General features: G+C 40.8%; 1 long non-coding RNA gene across 2 annotated transcripts in view; it reads right to left on the bottom strand.

The window, feature by feature from the left end:
* The window catches only part of LOC107974065 (uncharacterized), a 35,355-nt gene continuing 25,278 nt past the window's right edge, over window positions 1-10,077 (bottom strand). Inside the window, exon 4 of one of the 2 annotated variants that reach the window (XR_001716607.3) lies at window positions 1-383. This is a non-coding gene — a long non-coding RNA (uncharacterized LOC107974065). Of the gene's footprint in view, window positions 384-1,572; window positions 1,786-10,077 lie in introns of those variants that run through there. The other variant, XR_001716606.3, reaches the window with a different exon arrangement.

The raw sequence follows: 10,077 nt of genomic DNA, 5'->3' as shown, positions 1-10,077 counted from the left end.
TAAAACCCTTCAGACTTTTTTTCTAGGAAAATAGAAGTAACAGGTCAACTTACTTTCAGCACCATGTTTGAATGATCTTCATCTCTCTTGCAGCTGGAAACAGCACACACTATCTTTTCTCATGTTTTTGTTCTTGTTTTTTTGTTTCAATCTTTCTGTGTTCTCCAGTTATGTCCAGTTGGTTCTAGTCATTAGTAGAATCTTCCTGAGCTAGTCCAGTTCCACTGGAAACAGAAAATACTGGAAACCTCACTAGAAAATAGAGTCCACTTCTGGCCTAGTTTTGCCAGAGTTTTGATAAGCCTCCAAAGTTTTGGTTGTTTATTCAGATTGAGCTTCTGAATCTCTTGAGATTCACTCCTTGCAACTGGTAAGCCAACAGCCTGCAGGGAAAAAAAATCACACATTTTCTGGCCGATCCTTGGAAAAATGTCTGCCTTTTCTCTGCCAGATTTACCAATTTACATGTGCTCCAAAGCTGAGGCCAACTGGTTGAAACTGGAGAGCTAATTTTTAACAATTGAACAACAGTGAAAATTATTGGAATTATTTCAATACCGGACTAAAGTGTATTTATTCTTACTTAAGGTTAAAGGGAATATGTGGATTATTAAAAATTTTAGGGATTGAGCCCAAAAATACACTTTTCTGCAGGAGCTGGATTTTTTTAAAAGAAAAATATAATTTAAAATTTATAATAAACATCAGGGATTGGATCATAGAGTCAAAGTATTTGTATTTAGAAGGGAACTTGTGGGATCCAATATTCCTGATAGGTTATCTTCTGTTATCTTGGGTAAGTGGGTGTTACTGTAAATATGATTTGGGTTTTCATCCAATGTTAGAAAATTCTTGGCAAAACACAAGGATGCATTTGTTTAGAGGAAGGTAATAACATTTATTACAAAAAAAACCCATGATATTAAAGTATCTCTTCATAAGGATTTGATGTTGGTTCAAATTGTGAGACTAGTTATATGAAGTTGTGAATGTTATACATTCTTTCTGAGTTTATTTCTTAATCAGTATGTAATTCAACCTTTTCTATTCTCACCAACATGTTGCTTAAAACAGCTGAATTTAAGGATGATAAAGAATATTCCATCAAGCCAATGGAATATTCCTCAAATATTTCTGAGAGTCTTAGGGTGCCTTTCATTAACCCCTATACAAATCCACTTAGCTATCATGTCAACCATCATGTGGAACGCACTTTTCTCTTTAATTTTTGATGGGTACCTTTATTTCTGATGGCTGCTAGTGAATAGTGCTGTTTCGTGATATGCAGCACCTCTCCAATGGCATATTTGTCCTGGTGTGGCCATCAATATACTGCATGCCTTGATGTGTCAAAACTATAAGGTGGTTTGTAGCTAAGTGCAGATAAGACTACCTCATTCTATGTATTACTTAGGATGTTTGTGGTTGAGAATTAATAGAAAACTCAACCAAATGTGGCTCAAACAAGTGGAAATTGTCTGTTGAACAATAAAGTAGGTGTCCAAAGGTAAGAAAGTATATGAATCTGTGAGGATTAGGTTAGGTAGCAAGAAACAGAGACTGAAACTAACAGTGGCTTAAACAAGCTTTGTTTCTCTCTCACATATAGGCCAGAGATAAGAAGGCCAGGGCTTCTATAGTAACAGCACTCAATAGAATCTGGAGAAACTTTCATCTTCTTCTAGACTCCTTCCAGCTCTGCCATTTCCTAAATCAGTGTGGCATTGTCCCCATGGGCTAAATTGTTAACTAGAGCTCCAGCCATTGTATTCATGCTCCCAGCAACTGAAAGAAGAGAAAGATGAAGATGTTCATGACCCAGGATCCTTGTAATGGAGGTTCCCAGAAGTTGCCACATGACTCTTCTGTTTATATTCCCTCAGCCAAAGCTCAGCACATGGACACACCAAACTGCAGAGAGATGATATGTTTACTCTGGATGGCCAGGTGCTCAGCAAAACCAGCTCAGCAAAACCCCATGGAAAATGGGGAGAACAATTTTGGGTGGAATTGTTTCTGCCAAAGCACCTTTCAGGTTGTTCACTACCATGGACTTCAACTCTGTTTTCTTGTGAGTCACTTGGCTTTGCCTACTCAGTGTTTGGTTTCATTTTAATTTGGTAACAAAACAATTGAAGCAGTTTCAGAACATGCCCGTTGTGACTGTGTGCAGAGAGAAGAGGTGGCTTCCAGACATTCTCCTAAAGGAATGTGAGATAATTTTCCCACAAGACCCTATCAAGGCTGGATGGAGTCTTGCTCACTTTTGAGCCAGTCAATGGCAAAGGGGTAAAGATTACTCCTAGATGGGTCAAGTGCACCCCCCGACTGGGGATGGGGCCCGTTTCCCCAGAGTAAGCTTCCTGGTCAAAAAGGAAGAGTAGATAACTGAACAAAGTTGGGGTTATGTTAGGAAAAACAAAGAGAGAGAATAGATGTTGGGCAGGGGACTCTCTGGTCTGGGCCAGAGAAGGGTGGCACTAAAGCCCACTGTTTCTGGCTCATGGGCACATGCAGCTTCCAGAGAAATGACTCTTAAAGTTTTATTTATTTATTTATTCACAGGGTCTCACTCTGTCACCCAGGCTGGAGTGTGGTGGCCCAAACATGGCTCACTGCAGCCTTGACCTTCCAGGCTCAAGCAATCCTCCCATCTCAGTTTCTTGAGTAGTTGGGACTACAGGCATGCGCCACCACACCTGGCCAACTCTCTTCTGAAAATTTTTTGTAGAGATGGGGTCTTGGTATATTGCCTAGGCTGGGTCTTTGTGTTATTTATTTATTAATGTAGTTGTTGTTTTCTTTTACATTCCCTTGCTGTCTCAGGACCCAGACATGAATCCTATGGATAGGTCCAGGGATGTCAATAGCAGGCACCACATTCTGCTGACCTCTAAAATAGGGTATTCATAACCTGGTCAAGATCACTGTGCTCAGCTCTCCCTTCCCTTAATGTGAGTTTCCTGTCATAAATTTCTTCAATCTTTCATGCAAACAGATTCCACAGGGCATAGCAAGATGGAGAGAGCTCCTATCCAAGTTGAAACCTACATTATATATAAAATGGGAATAGTAGTCACTCATCCCAAAACGTTATTATGAAACTTAAATATATGGCCTTTGAGTGTAGGTTCTCACTTCTTCACACCATCAAATCCCCAGACAGCAGGATATAAAGCATGGTAGTAAATAACACATAGTTAAATGTTTTGGCATTAGATCAAACAAGATAGCACATGTAGATGCTTAGCATACAGTAGGCATTTTATAAATGTGAGTTGTTTTCCTGCAGAGGCTCTTGATGTCATTTGTCACACCTATTTCAGGGGAATTTCAATACCTGTGGACTGTGTCCTGAGTTCCTGGTTTATATCTAACATCAAAGCCAAATTAATTTTTAAACTACCACCAAACTCATGTCCCAGGCTGAAACATATAGGAAGACGATTTCTTTAATTTTTTCCTGGGACAGGAACAAATCCAACCGTAAAGAAAGAGTATTCTTTCACTGTCACCCAGTGGAGAGAAGTTCTGTTGAGGTTGCAAACATGAAGAGTTGAGTCCAGTGTGGCGAGCACTAAGCAATATGGAAATCAAACAGCCCTGGGTAAATTGGCTTGACGCTTGCAGTAGTTATCAAATGAAACATTATTTTAATGAAGAAAGAGGTCATTGTTAGTAAATGCGATTTAATTATAATGAGGTTGTAAAAACTTGCATTTTATTATTGATCCTACAAGAACTATAAGAAAAGAAATCGGCCGGGCGCGGTGGCTCACGCCTGTAATCCCAGCACTTTGGGAGGCCGAGGCGGGCGGATCACGAGGTCAGGAGATCGAGACCATCCTGGCTAACACGGTGAAACCCCGTCTCTACTAAAAATACAAAAAATTAGCCGGGCGTGGTAGCGGGCGCCTGTAGTCCCAGCTACTCGGGAGGCTGAGGCAGGAGAATGGCGTGAACCCGGGAGGCGGAGCTTGCAGTGAGCCGAGATCGCGCCACTGCACTCCAGCCTGGGCGACAGAGCGAGACTCCGTCTCAAAAAAAAAAAAAAAAAAAGAAAAGAAATCATAGGAATTATAGGTGACTTTCTTTTTATTAGGCAATTATAGTTTTTTCAGACAAAGCATGGATGTTTTCTGAGGTGTTTAAACTTTGTCTAATCACGTAAAAATTATCATAGAGCATTTGCAGTGTTCTTTTTTTTTTCTTTTCTATTTTGAAGGGGAGTTGTCCTGTAGGTGCTTCGTATATTGGCCATAAAGTGTACTCTTAATGGTAAAGCCTCCCTGATGTAAGTTTATATATTTGTTCCCACAAGGCATTGACATCTGTTAAATCAAATTGTATTATGTTATTTGCTAGGAGCAATGTGAAAGTCTGCCTCATCCAATAGAGTTGATTTTATTTTTTTTATTCCCCAGGAAGATGACTTCAGTCAGTCATTCCATACCTAGGGTGAGATCGGGGTAATCACTCCCAGGAGTTGGTTAGAAGATGGACTCCCCTCTCTCCTCAAGCCTTATTCAATGGTGGCTCCTCCCTGGGCCCGGAGCCTAAGCCCAATCTTGGGAAAGAAATTTCTCTGTAGAGTTCACCAGAAACGACGTAAAACTTACAAACCAGATTTTTTCCTTTGGAAAAGTTGCTAGCTTTTTACCAAGTTCTTTTACACATCAAAATAATTTCTCACTTCTGCATTATATTCACTTCTAATTTTGAATTTCTCATTTGCTCCTCCATGAGCATCCGTGGATCATGGTTTTGCAGTGATGAACAGGACCGAGAAGGTCTCTGCCCTCACATGGCTCACATGTTCAAGAAAGAGACAGACTGAAATTGAGTAAAGAGAAAAGTAAAAAACTATGATAATAGCAGATCATAAAAGTGCTAGAAGAAAGTGAAACAAGATAAGGTGGTAAAGAGTGTTTGAGGGTCACATTAGCTGGAGTGCTCCAAAGGCCTCTCGGAGGAGATGACGTTTGCTCTGGGACCTGGTTGAAGGTATTCTGTCACTCTCTACCTTAAATCACGGCGATTAATTTTAATCTTCCATTCTAGATTCTAAGTTCCTTAAGGGCACTGTCTTTCTCTAACTGATCTTTGTTTCCTCCAGAGCTCACAGCCTTATGCCTTCTACTTGGGAGGTGTTCAGTCAACAGTCGCTAAATGAATAACGATGATCTCATATTGACCCATAAAGCCCTCAGAGCTAAGAATTGTTACCCACATATACAAAGTGGCCAAGTCACTTGATTAAAGTAGTAAGTGAGGTACCACCACTCCATCATGCTTTTCTTTCTGGAAGCCCATAGATAGTTCTTTAGAGCAATGTAAATATAATTTTAGGTAGGGGATTTCATGCTTTTTGAAATTATGGAAATACCAGTTTAAAAAATACAGAACACCACTACAAGATCAAAAAGTTGACAATTCTTCACTCTGACTGCTGGGAGATGATGTTTTAGGTAGGATACAGAACACGAGAATGAAGCTATATCTAGGATATAGTTGTCAGTTTTTGAAGCCTCTGAGTGGAGAGCTACTTTAGGTCACAGATATAAAAGGTTTGGAAGTTTACAATTTAATTCTAATTATCTAGGACCTAGAAAAGTCCAACACTTTCCATGAAGTCGTACTGGGACGTGGGGAAGTAGTATTGTGGAAATTCAGGATGCAAATGAGGAAAACCCTTCAGTTACCATCTGGTTTACTCTGATATGACTTCATTGCTCTTTAGTGACATTTACTGGACTTTGTGAGATTCACCTTTTAACCTACATTGGTGTATTAGAGTTCTCCAGAGAAACAGAACCAATGGGATATATATAAATGAGGGAGTTGCTTTTATTACTAGGAATTAGCTCACACAATTATGAGAAGTTCCAAGATCTGCTGTCTGCAAGGTGGAGAGTCAGGAGAGCTGATGGTATAGTTCTAGTGCAAGTCCAAAGCCCTGAGAGGTAGGAGAGCTGATAGTGTAAGTTTCAGTCTGAGTCTGAAGGCCTGAGAACCAGAAGAGCTACTGGTGCAAGTTCCAGTCCAAGTCCCAGATAAAAGGCTGGAGAACACTGATGTTCCAGCTTGAAGACAGTCAGACAGAGAGCAAATTCTCCTTTATTGAGTCTTTTGTTCTCTTTAGGTCTTCCATTGATTGGATGAGGCTCACCCACATTGTGGAGATCAATCTGCTTTACTCAGTCTATCAATCCAAATGTTACTCTCATCCAGAAACACCCCCACAGACATACTCAGAACAACGTGTAACCAAATAACTGGGCACCCTGTGGCCCAGTCAAATTGACACATAAAGCTAACCATCATAGATGGAAATCTATGGTTCTAAGGGAACCTATCCCAGGAAGATATCCACAGGTAGGGTTTTGCGAACTATTGATCAGAAGATAAACATTTCATTGCAGAAGGAAAATGTATGAAGCTTAGATTACAGCGATGGAAGGTATTAAATTTGGGAATCTAGGAAAATTTGCACCAAAGAACAAGACATTGTGGGAGAGCAGAGAAGAGGCTGTTGGATGTTCACATTATTTTGAGTGCAGCAGTGCAAAGAGCCAAGAACACAATGGGCATTCAGTTAGACAGAGCATGCCTGATACTGTCCCCTCATGTGAATGACATTGTCATGAGAAAAGCCACCTGCAAATGAAGGAAGCTCTCATTAGGAGTGGGCAACAAGGAGTCCAGGAACATCACTTTGGGAAAGGTCTGTTGATGAATTTAGGGAAGGTTTATGCAATGAGCACAGGATCAGATTACAAGAATCTTATAGTGCAAATCCAAATAATTGTACTTGAGGATGAAGATTCAGAAACTTCTTGAACAATGCAGACCTGATACAGTTCTTGCTGACTCGGTTGCAGGCAGTATAAACTTAATACACATTGTTTCACTTTTTCCACATTGTGTTTTTCCTGTACAGAGGGCACCAGGAACTATTCCTCTCACGACTTTATTAGATCGGCCTGAAGTATCAGCAACTATCCCAAAAGTTATGGGATAGGATAACTTGCTGCTATTATTACCTTTCCTGCTTCTCATTGCTACCCAGGAGAGTCTAGTCCACCAAAAATGGTTACAATCAGGTGATAGGCAACTTCCTGGTACTTACACCCTTGGACAATCCCCTTCCCCTGAGTGTAAGTTGGACTCACTAACTTTTAACAAATAGAATATGGCAAAAGTCATGAGATGTAGTTATGAAAAGATTAGGTTATAAAAAGACTGGCTTCCATACTCTCTCATTCTCTTTTAGATGCCTTGGCATAAGGAAAGCAAGCTTCCCTGTTGTGAGCAGCCCTATGGAGAGGCCCATGTGGCAAGGAGCTGGCATCTCAAGCCAGCAGGCAGCAAGAGCCTGAGGCCTGCCGACAGTCATGTGGGTAAGCATGGAAGTGGACCCTTCCCCAGCCGAGCCTTCAGATGACTGCAGCCTCAGCTGACATCTTGGTTGCAGCTTCAGGAGATACCCTGAGTTGGAAGACTTCAGTTAAGCCTTAACTGGATTCATGACTCACAGAAACTGTGAAATAATAAATGTTGTTTTTAGCCACTAAGGTGTGGGATAGTTATGCAACAATAGATAACTAATACATATAGAAAGAAGGGGAGATCAACAGAGGTACATGAAAGAGAAAGAAAACACTTCAATGAAGACTTCCAACTTGCAGTAAATTATAAAACAGCACATCACTAAACCTGCAGAGCTGTGCTTCTGAAAACCACACTCATCACCTGAGACATTTCTTTAAACTCTTTATAAGATGTAAGGGACTTAGGACTCCTAAAAATATTTTTCTGCTTTCTATCACTTTACTGATATTCTCTTTAGGGAGAAATTGTTCTTACATATTATTCTTTACTTATTTAGACAATTTCCTTGGTTCTTTGAACATATTTAAAACAATTGATTTGAAGGCTTGGTCTAGTAAGTCCAAAATCTAGCCTTCTGCCGAGACAATTTCTATGACTACTTTTCTTCTCTGTGTGTAGGCCATACTTTTTTGTTTCTTTGCACATCTTGTATTTTTTTGTTGTTGAAACTAGGCATTTTAGATAATATAATGTGGCAACTCTGGAAATCACATTCTCCCCCATCCCCCTGGATTCACATTGTTGTATTGTGATATGGCTTAGCTGTGTCCCCACCCAAATCTCACCTTGAATTGTAATAATACCCTTGTGTCAAGGGTAGAGATAATTGAATCACTGGGGGCCATTTTCCCAATACTGTTCTCATGGTAGTGAATAAGTCACATGAGATCTGATGGTTTTATAAATGGGAGTTCCCCTACACAAGCTCTCTTGCCTGCCACCATGTAAGACGTGCCTTTGCTTCTCCTTTGCCTTCTGCCATGATTGCGAGGCCTCTCCAGCCATGTGGAACTGTGAGTCCATTAAACCTCTTTCCTTTATAAATTATCCAGTCTCGGGTATGTCTTTATTAGCAGAGTGAGAACAGACTAATACATATTGTTTCTCCACTTTGTGACTTCTCTGAATTAATTCTGTCAAGTCTGTATTCCTCGTCATTAATTCCTCTATTGTTCTGCCCACCCACCAATATTCATTAGCAAGTCATTAGGAGAACCTCTCAGCTCTAGCTCTAAAATCTGTGCCCTTTCCTCCAGCTGCACTGCTACCACTCCAGCCCAAGACACCTGCTTCTCTCTTCTAGGATTCTCCCCAATGGACTTCTTGCTTCTGCCTTACCCTTCCATCTTCTGTTCTCCCCACAGCATCCAGGATGGTCTTAGGTTATAAAAAGACTGGCTTCTACTTGGTATCCTCCACCAAGACTAGTACTGTGCTTTGCACATAGTAGATGTTTAATCAATGTCTACATACACACAGTAAATACACTTCTGTTACTCTTCTGCCTATTCCCCCCCCAGTGGCTTCCCTTCCAGAGCCCCTGAGGGCCTGGCTGATGCGGCCCCTCTCTACCTCTCACATCTCCTCTCCTTCCACTCTTTTCCTTACTTCCTGTACTCCAGCTCCCTGGTTTTCCTTCAATTGCTCAGACACACCAGGCTGACTTTCATTTCAGTGTTCTTTGACTTTATTCTTTCTTGCTTGGAACATTCAGCCCAACACCTTCTTGTGATTACCTCCTTTGTATTAGGGACTTCTCAGCTCCAATATCACGTGCTCAGAGAGGACTTCCTTACCATGCTGTCTAATGGAGAGACTCTCTCCAAGTCCATTTCAACCCCATGGTCCTGTCTGATGACAATCACAGCAGCTGTTAGTTTGGAAATTATCTTGTTTGTTTAATTGGTTATCATAGTGATACTCTACCTTTTTCTTGAGAATATAAACATCACAGGAGCAGGGATCTTAACTGTATTATTTCCCAGCTTCTGGACAAGTGCTTAGCACATAGAAAGTAATAAGTGCTCAATAAGGTATTTGTTGCATGAATGAAGGAATAAATGAATGGGCATACATGCTAAAGTAGTAAAGCAAAGTGTGTGGGCTCAGATCCACATTAGGAGGAAGGACTGAAATAGTAATAGTAGCCATAGTAATAACTACTATAAAAATATCAGATATGACTAGTCTCTGGGAGCGATCTTCATTGTTATCTCATTTTCCATGAAAGAAAACTTGGCTTTTTGTCACATCCTCCCTCCACCAAAAAAAAAAAAAAAAAAAAAAAAAAAAATCAAATTTTACCAAGTTTTAGTAGTGGTAAATATAGCACTCGGCATGTGCAAGGCTTATTACAAGCCTCTTGCATGCACTAACACATTTAACTCTCACAAGAACTTTATGGGGTAGGTGCTATTATTATCTTTGCTGTACAGATAAGGAAACCAAAGCATGAAGATGTTGGATTAAATCACGCAGAGTTGCATAGCCCAAAGTCACCGAGCCAGAGGTGGGAATGGAGCCAGGGGGGCGGGGGGGTGGAAATGAGGCACTCTGGCTCCTGAACCTGTGTTCTTAGCCACCACACCAAGGGCTGAGCTAGTGAAGACATTGGAGAGAAATGGTGGAGAGTGGTCCATCACACGGAGCAAGGCACAGTAGTAGAAATCCCTGCTAAGCCTCTTA

Source organism: Pan troglodytes, chromosome 3 (genome assembly GCF_028858775.2).
Source record: "Pan troglodytes isolate AG18354 chromosome 3, NHGRI_mPanTro3-v2.0_pri, whole genome shotgun sequence".
Classification (NCBI taxonomy): Eukaryota; Metazoa; Chordata; class Mammalia; order Primates; family Hominidae; genus Pan; species Pan troglodytes.
This window is presented reverse-complemented; position numbering and strand designations above follow the sequence as displayed.